The 16,219-nt window shown below is 38.8% G+C and overlaps 1 long non-coding RNA gene across 1 annotated transcript in view; it reads left to right on the top strand.

Moving 5' to 3' along the window:
* The window catches only part of LOC129462490 (uncharacterized), a 277,261-nt gene that overhangs the window by 185,877 nt on the left and 75,165 nt on the right, over positions 1–16,219 (top strand). The window lies entirely within an intron of this gene.

Here is a 16,219-nt window from a genome sequence, read left to right as displayed (position 1 = left end):
ATGTAAGATGAAAGAAACATTTTTTGAGTCGCAATCTGAGGATCTTAATGTTCGGCTTTTTGCATTTACATTTTTCTTTGATCCTCCTTCCCTTGGCTAGGTAGTGACTTCAAACTTTTTCCCCTAGTTCTTTGAGAGCCCCTTAATACTAAAGGGTAAGTTACCAGTAATGGTTTGGATTTTTACTCCTCCTGGAAGAATGTTTACTTTGGAAAGAAAAAAAAATAAAAGAACCTGATAGTTCCTCCTAAGAAATATATTTTTGTAATGTATACAATGAACACACCTCATTTCTGAATCTCACCCCATCTGGGGTGTGGTTTAAAGATTGGGTGGGGATTGTGGTTTCTGTTGCAAATATACCTTGGTAATAAAAACAATGCTTCAGCAATTTGAGTTGTTTTGAAATGGTCATGTCAAAATGTCTTGTTTCATAAAAAACTCCAGCTTAACTTTATAACAGAGTGATTTGACTGGATAACTCCAGTGGGGTATACTCTAATAGCAAAAAGAACTATAGAAGAAAACCACTTAAACTATTTTACAGTATTCAAAGTTAGTAGTTTCAACATCAAATTATTGCTCATAGTGCTGATATTGCTATCTTGCAGTTGTGTGTTTGTATGGGATAATTCAAATGAGTATTTATTTTGGTTTGCTTAGAATTGAGGTTTTCAGAGAGGTTTAAGGAAATAAAGATGAAAGGTCAATGAGATAAAGGAAAAATCCTGTAGTCTTGAATTTAAATGGAAAAATTCATGTGATTTCATAATATTATTTCTTTTAAAAAAGATGTATTTTATATTCTATTCTCAAAAAAGACCTAAATATAATGACTACACCAGTACTAATGTGTACTGTGTCTCTGGATTCTGTTTACTAAATATTAATGCCATTTCTCATCAAGAGACTACAGCTCCTTGGAGAAAGGGGTAATTCCATGTATGGAGAAAGAAATGTACAAAATGAGTTGAGAACATCTTTTAATAAAGCTCTTGGTCATATGGGGATTATTTCAAAAGGACTCAAGAGATAAATAATTTCCACTTAGAAAATACAGGATTATTTCGGCATGAATAAGAATTGAATATAATGAATTTGAGTATAACAAATATGTTTAAACCCATGAGTTCATAATGATACTTTAAAACAAAATGAACAAACAAAAACAAACAAACAACAAAAAAAACTCCCCACCCCCCAAAAAAACTCAAAATACCTTATTGGTCACCTTTGGGGAATACTAGGAAACAGCCTCATTTTAAAAACTGATAAGTAGAGGAAAATCATCGTTCATGTGTCCTGATTTTCCTACATGTTCTGTACTTTAGAAACCCAGATAGTTTTATGAAAAGTTTCTTATTATAAGATAAAGTAACATTGGCTTTATATTGATAATTATTGAAGTTGAATGGTGGGTACATGGTGGTTTATTATATAATCTCTCTACTATTGTATTTGAGAATTTACATTATCAAAAGCAATACAATTAAACAAAACAAAGCACTAGCTTCAATAACTTATGTTCTAAGGGTGAAATTCCAGCCATCTTGCAGCAAGAAGTAGAAGAGTTAAATATTTGAGTAACACAGCCTTCCTGACCATCTCAAAAGAATACCAGAAAGATAAACATCTACTCGGCAAGACCAGCACTTCTGTTTAAATTATGATGCTTAGGGTTAATTTTGGGTATTAATTATGTCTAGAAAACTAAAGTTAAAATTCATTTTATAAAAAACTGATGGATGACATGTTAGCTTATTTTCATCTTTTTTATATAAGACACTGCCTTGTAAAGCCCTTTCTTTTTCAACTAACTGAAAAGATTTCTGTCAAATCCCTTAGCTATTTTAAATCTCAGCTCCCTTGTTGGCATCAAGTGAGAACTTTCATGCTTTACTTAATGATGACATCAGACCTGAGACAAACTAGTGATTCCCATAGGAAGTAGCCAGGGAATAGGCCTTAGGTAGGCAAGTGTCTCAACCCTTGGTCTTACAGAACTGAAAAATACCTAGCTCATTCTCTAAAGAATCTGCCTCTTTCTAGAGAGATGGAAATGGATGATTAGGGAATTTTAGTGATGTGGATACTGTTATGAGGTGAATTATATCCCCCTTCCCTCATTTATATGCTGAAGTCCTAACCCCTATAGGGCTTTAAAGAGATAATGCAATATGACTGGTATCCTTATAAGAAGAGATTAGAACACAGATGCACACAGAGAAGCCCAGGTGAACACACAGAGAGGGAAACCAGTTACAGGTCAAGGAGAGGGGTCTTAGAAGACACCAACCCTATTGACTGCTTGATCTTGGACTTCTAGCCTCCAGAATTGTGACAAAATATATTTCTGTTGCTGAAGCTACCCAGTCTATGGTACTTTGTTATAGCAGCCCCAGTAAACTCATATAAGAGGCTTACATGGGTCAGCAGAAGAACTTTTCTTGAAGTCTTACCAACCTCAAGAGTTGTGATTCTCAACAAAATGAAGGCTCTGATGGAATGAGAGTTAAGCCAAGTGATGGGAGGAGCTAGAAGGCAGTGAGAGTCAAACAAAAAGGGCAAAAGCAAAATGAGACAAAGAAGCCCTGTACTCACCAGACTTCTTGAGGAAGGTACTGAGAGGTAATGTCAAAAATGCAAATATCACCATTGTATACCAAGGAGGCTTGAAGGTCTGAACTGTATATTTATATTGCACATGTGGGATGGGAATTGCTTGATATAACCTCAAGAAGTGAGGTTATGGTTACATTATGAGTAATAACAGCTAGCTAGTAATCATATCTGAATTAGCTTAATTCTAGGGTAAGCAACTACAGTCAGCCCTCCATATCCTTGGGTTCTGCATCTGTATTCAACCAACTGCAAATAGAAAATATTTGGAAAAAGGAGGATGGTTGCATCCATACTGAACATGTACAGAATTCTTTTCTTGGTCATTATTCCCTAAACAATCCAGTATATTAATTATTTACATAGCATTTACATTGTATTATGTATTAGTCTGTTCTCAGGCTGCTGATAAAGACATACCCAGGACTGGGTAATTTACAAAGAAAAAGAGATTTAATGGACTCAGTTTCACATGGCTGGGGAGCCTTCACAATCATGGCAAAAGATGAAGGAGGAGCAAAGGCACATCTTACATGGTGGCAGGCAAGAGAACATGTGCAGGGGAAGTGCTCTTTTATAAAACCATCAGATCTCGAGAGACTTATTCACTATCGTGAGAACAGCAAAGGAAAAGCCCTGATTCAATTACCTCCCACTAGGTCCCTCCCGTGACATGTGGAGATTGTGGGAGCTATAATTCAAGATGAGATTTGGGTGGGGACACAGCCATATTATACTAGGCATCATAAATAATTTAGAGATGATTTAAAGTATATGGAAGGATGTGCGTAGGTTATATGCAAATTCTATATCATTTTATATCAGGCACTTGAGCACCCATGGATTTTGGTATCCAAGAGGGTCCTGGGACCAGTCCCCTAGGGATTCTGAGGGATGACTGTATTTCAGAGAGAAAACTGCATGATTGTACTTTTAAAACAAAAATTCTTTAACATGAAAAATTTGTGTAGAGGTATCAATTACTAATATTTAGAGTTTTAAAAGGAATGGGAGCAATCTATGAAGAAATGTGTTGTGACTAGGTAAATTCAGTATCAGTTTTTTGCACTTATGTTTCTTAGCATACTGTGTCTCTGGAATTAGCTTTTGTTCTTGAAATCCTTCTCAAACTTTCAGGTCAAGCTCAAAGTGTCCCTCCCCCATGTAGCATTCCTGGAAGCTCCTTAACTACATAGCAGATACAAATATAACAAACATGACAATAAAGTACAGAGAAAGAATCTTCTTGCCTTTATGTTTTCTCTTCTAGTTCATTATTCATGTGTTTTTCCTTCTTGGGGTTGAAAGCTCTTTGAGGTCAAGAACTGTCCTTGATTTTTTGTTTAGCATAAAAATGCTTATTGAGCACCTACTATGTGCTAGTCATCATTCTAAGAGTCCTGGAGTATAATAGTGAACATGACAGGATAGAATTGACTTGGTTTTTGTAGCTCCATATTGCTTAGCAGAATATATATTGTATGCCAAGCATCAATAAATATTTATTAAATTATATTTTGTCTCACCTTCAGAGGCTTCAGGAATTAAGAAGCAACCCTAGTCTGGCTCTGGTACGGCAAAATTAAAAAGCCCTCAAAAGGGTTTAGACTGTTTTATCAGAATGTATCACTACCACCCTTATATCCCTCTTTCTACAAGCTAGTGATAAAGTTTCTCTCCTTGAACAAATTTTAATCAGGCTCCTCTGAATCTTTTTTTCAACAGATCTTCACTTTTAGGCTTCTATATTCATCCCTGTATTGTCCAATTTTAGCAAGAATCCTATTAAGTTTAGCCAGAATACCCCATCCTGGATTTCTGACCCCCTCCGTATCTGACCAGGTTCCTCACCCTCCACTGCCTCCCAGGTGATGTCTGGTCACCCTGCCTGCCTTCAGCAAGAGTCCTGTTAGGTTTGTTTAGCCAGGGTCCCCCTGCCCTTCATGTTTGCTTTTAGGAATTTTCCATCTATATCCCCCTGCCTCCCCCAACCCGCTCCTTGGCTACAAATTCCCACTTTTCTTTGTTGTATTCAGAATTGAGCCTAGTTCCGTGCTGAGGTCTCTTTTCACTCATTGCAATAATTTTTCTGAATAAAATCTCATTTTAGCGCTTTAACTACTTCTAGTTCTGTTTTTCCTTTGATGGTATTAGAAGGTATTTAGGGCCTGCTAAGCATGCTGGGTGCTTCCTTCTGTTCCTACCCATCCTATCCCAGGGTGTCTAGCTCATTGCTACCCCTTGCTCTTGCCCTTGGTCAGGTCAGAAAACCCCATCAAACATGGAGCAAAACCAAGTAACATCTTTTTTACACACCCTGCGATCTCAAGTTTCTCCTAATTTATTGCAACTAAGCTAGGAGACAGGAACTTCTCCCTTTTGTGCTGTTCGTTTTTGTTCCTTATTTCTGTTTTTTTTTTTAAAAAAGATGGTTGTCATTTCAGTTTTATTTTCTTTAGTGTACTAAGGTTTTTGCATTTCACCCCTTGCCACAGATTTTAGTATAAAAAGGTCTGACTCTTTTCTTTTTAAAAAAACTTTTATATTTTTATGCACGTATCTATGAGGTACATGAGATTGACTTTTTTGCCTTTGCAAACTTTCTGAAATGTTTCTGATTGTAATATAATAGACCAGTAATTAAATACGGATTTAAAGAGTGATTTTCTTTTGTCTCATTTCATCATCAGGGGAAGAAAACAGTCATGGCCATCAGTCTGTGGGGCCCTGTGGTGTTGATATAAGGTTTCGACTAGAAACTTTTTATCCTCCATTCTCAAACCATTTTATCAGTCCTTGGAATTTTCTCTAATTTTGCCAAGGCTTCCCAGGGGAATCCGCACCAGGTTTTAATGGCTTGGAGACTGACAGGATAATGCTACACTACTCCGGGCTTCCTAACATCCTCCTCACATGTTGGTTCTTTGCATAGCCTCTGGGTCCAGGTAAAATGCTGGCTCCGGTGGCTGGTTTGAAACATGAGCCTCCCACACATCTGCTGAGGACACTGACTATGGCAGGGAAAGTGACTCTCCAAGTTTTATTTGGGTCGTAAAAATTCGTGCTGCGCACCGCCTCTTTAAGAATCTATGCCATTAAATGTGGCTAGGTCTAGAGTACATACACTCTGGAGGAAGCCAGAAAGGACATTAAAATGCTTAGTCTATGACACACTTCCTTATTTTTGTCATTTTGACATTTATGTGTTGTTTCATTACGGATTTTTAAGAGAAGACCCTTTTTCAGCAAGAAGTTTTCCCCAGATCACCATAAGAATCAACAGTTTATAATCAAACAGCTGTCTGGTTTGCATTTCGACTGAGCTGGACCACCTGCCAGCTGTTAACCTCTGGAAGGTTATTATGATACAATTGTTGTTGTTGTTTGTTTAAAAAGTTTCAGAGCTCAAGGAAAATATTAGTAATAAGTTACTTAACCTGCAGTGTTTACTGTTCCCACTCAACTTGCAGATGGTGTTCCAGTGGCCACTGAGAGGGAGGACTCATCTGAGACTAACATTATTTTGTACTTGTTTCGGAGATGAACCGTAAAAATAGGCTTGGCAATGAGGAGCTCTGCCCACGTGGGAGGAGGGGTAGACAGCATTCAAAGGAAACACAACCGTTTCTGAGGGCTGAGGTTGCAAGGCAACATCTCAACATAACCCTTGGATTCAGCTTGGTAGCTTTAAGCTAAGGTCTAGTAGAGCAGCTCATTTTTTGAGAATGTGTGGTTCAGCCATGGTATTTTGAAGCTTGCCTGCCATCTGCTTTCTTCCCTTATCTCTACATCCCCCTGACTTACGGAAATGATGGCTGCAGGTTCTCTCAAATAGCCGTAGGGGTACAATTTTCTAGGCCCTATAAAAATCCAGTCCCTGGACATCATTTGTGGATGCTCTGTTTACAGGACAGTCTGTCTCTCTTCAGAACGTGGGGGCCAGAGAACATGATTGCCATTTGCAGAGGTGGGAAAGGCTCTATGAGTGTGTGTGTGTGTCAAGGATGGGGGGTGGTAGGGGGAGGGTACCTGTAAGAAGAGTAAGGACCACTGAAGACAGTGACTGGCTGGAATAGGCGTTCCATGAGGAAAGAGTTTTTTTCTGTTTTATTTCATTCTTCATCCTCAATGACCATGACCAGAACAGTGACCAGCATATGGTGAGCACTCAATAAATATTTGATGAATGAAAGAAAGAAAGAATTAATGATCTTTTCTTTTTTCTGTTCACCTCCTTGTTTATCCCCCAAGTAATAATGAATAGTAGTCAGTTAAGTGTGGCTGGTTGACTCTCAGCACTGGTGTAAAAAAAAAAAAAAAAAAGACTGCTGAAATTCTTTCTGGCTATACATTTCAGAATACTTAGGGTTGAAGATTTAGGCAAGAGAACATTCAGGGAGTGATTTGGGATGATTTGTGAGGCAGAATAGAATGCGAGAAAGAATTCAGACTTGGGTTTGGAGCTGCAGTGTACCTCTTTCTTGCTCTGGGAACTTGGGTAAATTAATTAGGCTCTCTCGCAGTTTCTTAGTATGTAAAATGGAATAATAATAGGTATTCTACAGGTTTTTATATTAGAGATTGTATAGGTAAAACCTGCAGAGAATAGAGGGGCAGTAAATGATTGTAACTATTAATAGTATATTATCATTACTGTACTATCAATACTATTACACTATATAATATCATTATACTATATAGTATAATAGTATCAACACTATTGTATATAGTATAATTGTGTCAGTACTATTATACTACATAATGTCATTACTTCTCTCCTTTTTCACACTCACTGACCACCAAGGAATTAACTTCCTCTGGGCTACAGCATTTTGTAACAGAAACTGTCCAGGATTCTCTGGATTCTAGTTCTATCTCCACGGGTGGCTAATTTTATAACCCAGAGCAAGTTGCTTAATTTTTGAACCTCACTTTTTGCATATGTAAAGTGAAGAAAATAATTATGCTGATTCTAACAGGTAGAGAGCATTCAACAAAGTAGAGCTATGCAAATGATTACTTTGCAAAGTTTGTATAACCCTGGGATATTTAATGTGAAGCTACTTGGTCAACTGTTAAATATCAGGCAAATGTCAGTTGTGTGGTTCAGTTCATTTCAGCTCAACACATTTTTATTGACTATCTACTATGTACCAGATGCTGTGCTAAGTGCAGTGTTAGGTACAGAGAAATAAGGCAGGACACCTATTTCTGTGGTGATCTTAATCTGGTGGAGGAGGTAATTACACAAACAGAGCACAGTTATCCCTGTGATAGTGAAGTTCATGTTTGTTCTCTTTGTTCACTGTTCCATGCTGGCACCTCAAAGAAAGCATTTGGTGGAGATGGAAGTGGGGACACCTGGTGTGGGGTTTCCCCGTCCTCTTGCATTTGTACAGAGTCAGCAGTAGGTTGTGCTACCTTGTTTCTTGGATGGCAATAGAATCATTGTAGGATACTCATGTGAAGTCAACACCTTCACCATCTCATGTCTTTGCTGGGGAACCTGACAGTGAACCGTGATCTCTTCTTGGAAGTCTCCCAATAGTCTTTGCTTCCACCATGATGTCATGGGGAGATTACTCTGAAAGAACTCCGATATGGCCTATGATGAATGGATGAAGAGTGCCTTAGGGAGAGAGTCTATATCTTCTCCATTTATAAGTCCTTAGCACCAACTACATGTATGCCAAGGGCTAGAATTCACAACTATTTGTTGAATGAATAAGTGATAGAAACTGAATTGACTCATTCTTTCCAGAATTCCCACTCTCCAAAACCTTTCCACTTTGCCTTCTAGAATCCCCCTTTAGGGATAAGTTCTTTCTTTTATATTCTCAGTCTCTTTCCTAAACTGGCATCTGCTTTCTAATCCAGCTAAAAAAAAACCCAGGTTTCCCCTGAACACATGGCTTTCTGCAGCTATTTTCCACCACCCTCACATGACAGGACTCTGGTCTGGGAGGTACTTTGGTGATGACACTTCCATTATCATTTTACATACAAAATTGCTTTTCTTCTCTGACAATTATGCCATTCAATTAAACTGCCCTCTGCCTCTCCTTGTTGTAATATTTCACCTTCTGCATGATTCTTTCTGTTTCACTGAAGGCTTCTTCAATCTTCTTCTCTATCCCCAAGCCAAGATCTTCCATCATCCACAGTGAAAACATCATCCACGTGATGACCCATTAATACTCTGGCCACTCAGTCCCTTTATCACTTCAGCTCCTAATTTTAGCCTCTTCTTGGTTTTATCTATCTATCCCATGGCTTTCTCTGACCTTGGTGTCACCCACTACTGTTTTGCTGATGAAACCACTGCCATGTTACAATCTAACCATGTCTTCCTCTCCTTCTGGGGCTCTCAGAGTCCTTGTTATTCAGGTGGCTTAGCATTTTCCAGTCCTCCAGCTCTCTAGTTTCTCTTATCTTCACTTTCTTCCCTAATCATCCTAGTCTCATGGTCCATTTAAAACCACTCTGTTGCAAGCCTCTTCAACTCCTTGGGTTCAATATTCTTTGATCACGTAGGCTAAGTAAAACTCTCAACTGTGAATTCTCACTATCTGTCATCTCCATGCCAGACTGCTGAGTAAATGGGCTGCTAAACACTAAAGGTCTACAATCTCAATGTGCTTGGCAGTTCTTTGTATTTTCCTAATCAGCTGTGTATCTCTTTATCCTATTTTTCATGACAGTTATGACAAAGACCCTCCACCTAGCCAACCATCTTCTCCTTCCTCTTAGTAGATGGCGTTGTATCTGACTTCCCAGAGAAAATAGAAGGTACAAGATAGTATCTCTCTATCTTCCTGCCACCAAATCGACTTATCTGCCTGTATCCATGCCTATCTTGCCCCTACCAAGCCAGCCTCCTCTCTGCTGATGCTAATCTTTCTAAAGTTCAAATATGACCACGTTGCTCCCTGCCCAATACTCCAGATCTAAAATGGTTCTTAGTGATCTAGCTCCTGTTTGCCCTTCCAGCTTCATTTATGACTAATTCACTAGCTGTACCACAGCCTCTACTTTCTAACTGCACAGCTTTTGAAATTCTTCGTATGCTCTTACCTCCTGCCATTGTATATGATATGCCTTCTGCCTAGTATTTTCTCTTCTCTTCCTCACCACGCGTGTGCAGCTAACTCCTACTCATCTTTGATGTTTCAACTAAGATCTCACCTTCTCAAGATACCTTTCTTGACTGCATCAAGCCACCAAGTATTGTGTGCACTTCATCTGCTCCTCTTCTTCTGATTTCAGCACTTATTGTGTATTTTCATTGCCTGCTTGCCTTTCAAATACAGTAAGATCCTTGAAGGCAGGGGCTGTTTCTTACTTTCCTTTGTCTCCCTAGCATATAGAAGAGCACTTGCTCCATGTCTGACACTCAATAAATATTTGCAGGATTAAGACTGAATGAATAAGTTAATGTGTTAGCTATATCTGGAAAGATGGAAACTTGGAAGATAGCAGCATAAAGAACCATGGAAACGACATGCCTGGCAGAAGGAATTGACTGAGCAAGGTAACTCATGGGGCAATGTCTCAAGAGAGGGCAGAAATTTAATGAGATGGATGAATAGAAGCCTGGAGACTTTTTGAGATTTATAAGGTTTGAGTTTCTGGATGCCATTGAGCAGAATTAAACTACCATTTCAGCGGACCAACAACAGATGGTTGACTGGATTGACAAGTTGTCTAATTAATGGGTCAGTTCAGTGATATAGTACAATTGGCCAGGAACCTTAGATTATAAAACTCAGTGATGGTCCAACAAATGTCCCATCAATATTTTTAAAATAAGGAACAGTTAAGGAGTGGCAGAGTATTAAATCTCTGTCACCAAGTCTTTAATTCTGGAAAATTCTCAGTGATTGTGTCTTCATATTTAGCTCCTATGCCATTTCCTTCCTCCTTTCTGAAACTGGGATATTAGGGTAGAGATCTAAAAACATTTCTGTAAAGGGCTGGATAAATAGGCTGTGTCACCCATTTAGTTCTTATAGCAACTATTCAACCCTACCATTGTAGTTTAAAAGTAGTGATAGATCTACTCTCTCGGCTTCGAACCACACTCCCCACCCTGCCCCTGCCCCCGTCTCTGTACAGGGGAGCTTCTTCTTTCGTTCTTCTCCCTTCTTTCTTGCCTATTAAACTCTCCCTCTCTGTTCCTTAAACACCCACCCCCCAAAAAAGTAGTGATAAACAATATGTAAACAGACCAATGTGGTTGTTTAAAGCAGACCAATGTGGTCATTTTATTTATGGTATTCATTATGAGAATAAAGTTTTATTTATGAATACCAAAATTGAATTTTCATATAATTTTCATGTGTCATAACATATTATTCTTTTGATTTTTTCCAACCATTAAAAACTGTAAAAACCACTTAGCTCACAGGCTGTACAAAAACAGGCAGAGGGCTGAGTTTGGCCCGTGAGCCATAGTTCACTAATCCCAGCATTAGAGCATCTCAATCTATAACCTGTATCTCTTAGCTATTCTCTCCTATCTTTCCCTGGATTTCTCTGGGGTTTGTTCTGGATGAATTCCTCAATAATATCTTCCAGTTCCAGAATTCTACTCTTGATCTTGTCCAGTCTAGATTTTAACTTGCCTTACAAGTTTCTTTTATAATTTCTGTGACTTTATTTTTCATTTCTAAGATTTCTAATTGGTTCTTTTGCAGACTTACATGATCTTATATTATTTCTGCCTTTTTTTGTTTCACAGTTTCTTGTCTCTGATTTTTGTGTGTGTGTGCATTTTTGAGACAGAGTCTTGCTCTGTCACCCAGGCTGGAATGCAGTAGCATGATTATAGCTTACTGCAGCCTAAACCTCAAGGACTCAGGCAATCCTCCCACCTCAGCCTCTCAAGAAGCTGGGACTACAGGCATACACCACCATGCCTGGCTAAGTTTTGTATTTTTTGTAGAGATGTTGCCTAGGCTGGTCTCAAACTCCTGGGCTCAAGCAGTCTACCTGCCTTGGCCTCCCAGAGTGCTAGGATTATAGTCATGAGCCACCATGCCTAGCCTTTTTTCTCTTAAATAAAGACTATTACTTCGTTTTTAATTGAGTACTTTAAATATACTTATTTTAAAGTCTTTGTTATGCTGTTCTATAAAATTAATTTTATCTGGCATGAATTCATACTCCTATTGCTAATTTTTAGCTACTTTTCTTAGCACTAGATTATCTAATATATTTTGGAATCTTGTTATAGAGGCTCATTTTGAGTGGGCTCCTCCCCCTCCCCTCCCTACCACAAACACACACACACACACATACACACTTCTCTCCCTTAGTGATCACCTCTCCTTGTCTAGTGGGTTTGTGGCCTCCGCCTTACCCTTTCCTCCGTCTGCCCTAAGTTTAGGATCAGATCTTGTAATAACAGCATTTTAGTCTTCTCCTTAAGATAATATTAAGAGTGTGGCAAAGCCAGGTACTAAGCCAGTGGATGGATGGCTTAGCTCCTTTCTTGTTTGTGAAGCTGATTATATCTCTGCCTAGCTCCATGGGCCCATATCCCTAATGCTAGGCACAATGTGGTGGTAGTGTCCCTCCCTCACTTTCAGTTTCATTTTGTCTGCAGGGCAGCCTCACACTAGTCCCTAACTTCAACCTCTCATTTAATATGGAGCTGGGTTCCTGGCTCCAATGCTTGCTTCCAGACCTGGAACTCTGTTGGCCAGTTGCTATAGCCAAGCCCACCACTTTGCATTTCTGGCCCAAGAATGTTTATCTTACTACTGAGCTCAGTTATGTCTTTCGATGATTTCTGAAGATTTGGAGAGAGGGATTGCATCAAAGTTTCTCACTCTGTATCATCTTGACCAGAAAAAAATTACTGGTTTAACTGCCAGAACGTAAGCAACTTGAGTGTAGAGCATCTGTCTATCCTCTTGGCCACTATATTGCTGGTATTAAGCATAGAATAGCTGCTAAATTAATGTTTCTATAATAGATGACAAAGAAATAATATAGATAATTAATGAACAATCTAGATATGTATTAAAATCAAATCTTACTCTTTATGCAAGTTGCATTTTTTTAATGACAAGCATAATTAGGACCATACTTACTCAACCATTTATCCCATGTATTCAGTGCTTGCAGGAGACATTTGTGGAAGCAGGGCAAGCCCGTGTATTCATAAGTTACTCTTCTACCTCCTATTAGCATTAGTCTTTGCACCTGTGAGAAAAATAAATAGAACAGTGTAAATAAAAAAGTGCCAATTATCACTTTTATTACAACATTATTATGCTACCAGTAAGGTAAAAATAAAGGGAGCTGACGCAATGACAGAGGCATTTCTTGATGTTCAATTACCTGCTCTTGCCATATTAGAGGCATGCATTAATATAGCAATATAGTTAATGGAGACCTTAACTGAAGTTCTATCATTTCTGTGCTTTATAAAATTGCTTCCTGTTTTAGTTCAAAAGCATTTATGTAACATGCATAACCAGGTCTTGAACCCCATGTCAAGACCTCTGTGAGTGTAGCAGTCCTAACTGTCCACTTGGGTAAATGGTCTCCAACTATCTCCATTGGCATACTAGCCTTGATGGATTCTAGAGACTAGAAGCTGGTAGACTGGCAAGAGAAGACCCCATATTAATAAGTCTAAGACCCTCTGTTCTCCCTTCTTTGTGTAATTTGACAAGCTTCCAGAAACAAATGGTTCTTCTGAATTCTACTCTTATTGGGTCCCACAGAGTAAGGAGTTGCCACTTCTGTTGAGAACTTCTCAACACATTGAGAGACAGCTGCATTTCTTGGGTAAGGGTTACAGTCTGTCTACTGTTTGTGTCTCTGTTAAGTGTGGGTGGAGCTTGTTGAGTCCATCACAGGGGAGATTTATCTAGCAGAGATGCAGCAAATATGTGTTAGGTATTATTATTAAGAGCTAGTTTGCTCCAATTCTAAGCCATGCTAAGTGCTGAAGAACAATTTATATTGCCAGCTACGATAGTAATATTGGGAGCTTACTGAGATGACAGAGTAATCTTGTTAACTACACTACTTTTCTATATTGAAAACATAAAGTACTCTGCATCAAATCATATAATCTACATTTTCCCTTTCTCTCTTTAATTTGATTATGAACTATTACTGTGCTTTGCCATAAAATATGAAAGTTTTACATTTTGATAATTTTTCAAACGCCGATTTTACTTTCTGTGCAAATACTTCATATCTTTCCAGCATAATTATTTAGCAGCCTTTTCGGGTTAATTATTGTCATTAACAATATGAGTCCTATGAGGGAATATCAATTAAAATATGCACAGCTGAACTTTCAAATGAGTAAATAATTTAGTTTTGGAAAATGGCTGGAAACAGCAGGGTAACAGTCAAAAGGGGAACAATTATTTTAATGCTTATTTGACAAATGAGTCATTTTTACAGCAAATTAGATTCTTATCATAGCACCCCTACTGGTTACCACAGGAAAGCTGTTAACATGAGTTTTTAAAATAAAAGCTGTTAAGTTATGCATGCAAAGTTAAGGAAATCATTTGTATGAAGAAAAGGTGATTAGGATATGCATTGTTAGCTGATGGAATACTGCCACTGGGATCTAATTAGGGCCATAAATCACGCAAAATAATGTGTGTATATAGGGCTTGAAACATCAGAGTGATGTGTGCCATTGACAGTGAGATGGATGACTTCCCCCACCTCCGACTTTCATGGCTGTCCTTGTCCTTGTGCTGGCCAGACCCTAAAGTCCTACTTGAAGTAGGATGGAGACTGAGCCATGGGAATTTACCACTTGTAAAGGATGCCGGGAAGGTCTCCAAGATGGACTGTCATTTCTTCCCATTAGGAAAAAGCTCAGGAAAACCAGAATGGTGACCTTCAGGATAAATAGCTTTGAGATGAGTTCCAACTTGTGCTTTGTCAGCTTAACTTACTTTTTAAAATTTATTTTTGACTCAGTAATTTTTAGAAGAAAAGAAGAAAGAAAACAAGGATGAGAAAAAGAAGGATGAAGGAAGGAAGAAGGAAAGGAAGGAAGGAAAGAAGCAAGGAAGAAAGGAAGGAAGGAAGGAAAGAGGAAAGGAAAGAAGAAAGAAAGGAAGGAGGGAAGGAAGGAAGGAAAAGGGCAGGCATTTACAGAACCCATGTATTATTTCCAAGATATAAATAGTATGTACTCTAGGCCTCATATCTTGAGTTCAACCCAGAGTTGAGGCAAAGACTATTTGTAGAGTTTTTGGAGTTCTGAAAGTAGATACACACATGCATCATTTTCTAGCTTTTGCTCATGTGTTTGAATTGCTTACCCCATCATGCCATGGACATCATTCTGTGTCAAAGATTGAAACCACTTTTCTCAACCTGTGTGGGAAGTTGAGTGGAGTAAATTGGACAGAGGCTGCCTACCAGTCATAAAAATCAGGCTCCAAGAAATGTTCTAGGGAATCAGACACCCTGCCAAATTATCTAGGCCAGTCCCAGACCTGTAGTGTCAGCATCACCACAGGACTTGTTAGGAATGCATTCTCAGGCCCCACTCCAGATCTACTGAGTCAGAATCTCTGGGGTTGAGGCCCAGCCGTCTGTGTTTTCACAGATTCTTTAGTTGATCCTGATGCATGCTCAAGTTTGAGAAGCACTGATCTAGGCCAGTCCCTGGAAGATCTAAACTGACACTAATTCTTTCAGATGATTATAAAAATTATTCCAAGACCTCACCAGGACTTAAGTGCCCTTATGAGACATCAACCCTAATACACTTCATTTCCCTCTGCTATTTACTGCTAACTATAGGTATGACCATACATCTTTAGCTTAATGTTTCAGGGTCTAAATTTTTCATGGGGGAAACAAGGGAGGAAACTTTGCCTACAAGGAGGCAGGGTTTTGGACTGATTAACTTGCAACTCTGTTACAAGTTAAAAGTTCTTGATTTGTCATTTTGAATATGGTTGGGAAGATTACAACACAGCAAGAATACATATCAAGAGACATTTTCATTACAGTTTTTTTGAACTCTCTAAAAATTGTCACTCTGACTTATTTCCCCCTTGTAAATTTTCTGTAGAGAGACCTTAACTTCAGTCTCTGATCTCTGCTTGGTAAACATCTACACTTCAAGTTTAAAGAGTTTACTTTCAGGGAGGACACACTTATATCAGCTTTTTGAGAGCGCTAAGCCTTGGAACTAAGTGGCTCTGTTCCTCCCTCCTCACATTGCCCCACCCAGTGGGATTTTGACTTCATCCCTTTCTCATCATTGAGAAATAGGATGCTTGTGTCTGTCTTGAAATTCCATCCAAATCACGTTCTTTTATTATGAGCCTTTGCCTCCCACCTAATGCTAGACTTGAGTGGTTTCTGTGAACTATTTGGTGTTGACGAATGAACTTCCCCACCCAATAATTTCACTAAACCAGTTCTGCAGAAGCTCCTGGCTCATTGAGATGGGGTTGGGAGATGGGGATGAGGGAATGGAGGGGTCAAGTGAGGTGTATAAAATTTTTAGCAGCTGCTAACCTGGGGGAGGCAGGGATGCAGGAGAGAAAAATTTATCAAGGCCCCAGCAGAAGAAGGTGGACATGGGGTAACATTT

The sequence above is a fragment of the Symphalangus syndactylus genome, chromosome 14, assembly GCF_028878055.3.
Source record: "Symphalangus syndactylus isolate Jambi chromosome 14, NHGRI_mSymSyn1-v2.1_pri, whole genome shotgun sequence".
NCBI lineage: Eukaryota > Metazoa > Chordata > Mammalia > Primates > Hylobatidae > Symphalangus > Symphalangus syndactylus.
This window is presented reverse-complemented; position numbering and strand designations above follow the sequence as displayed.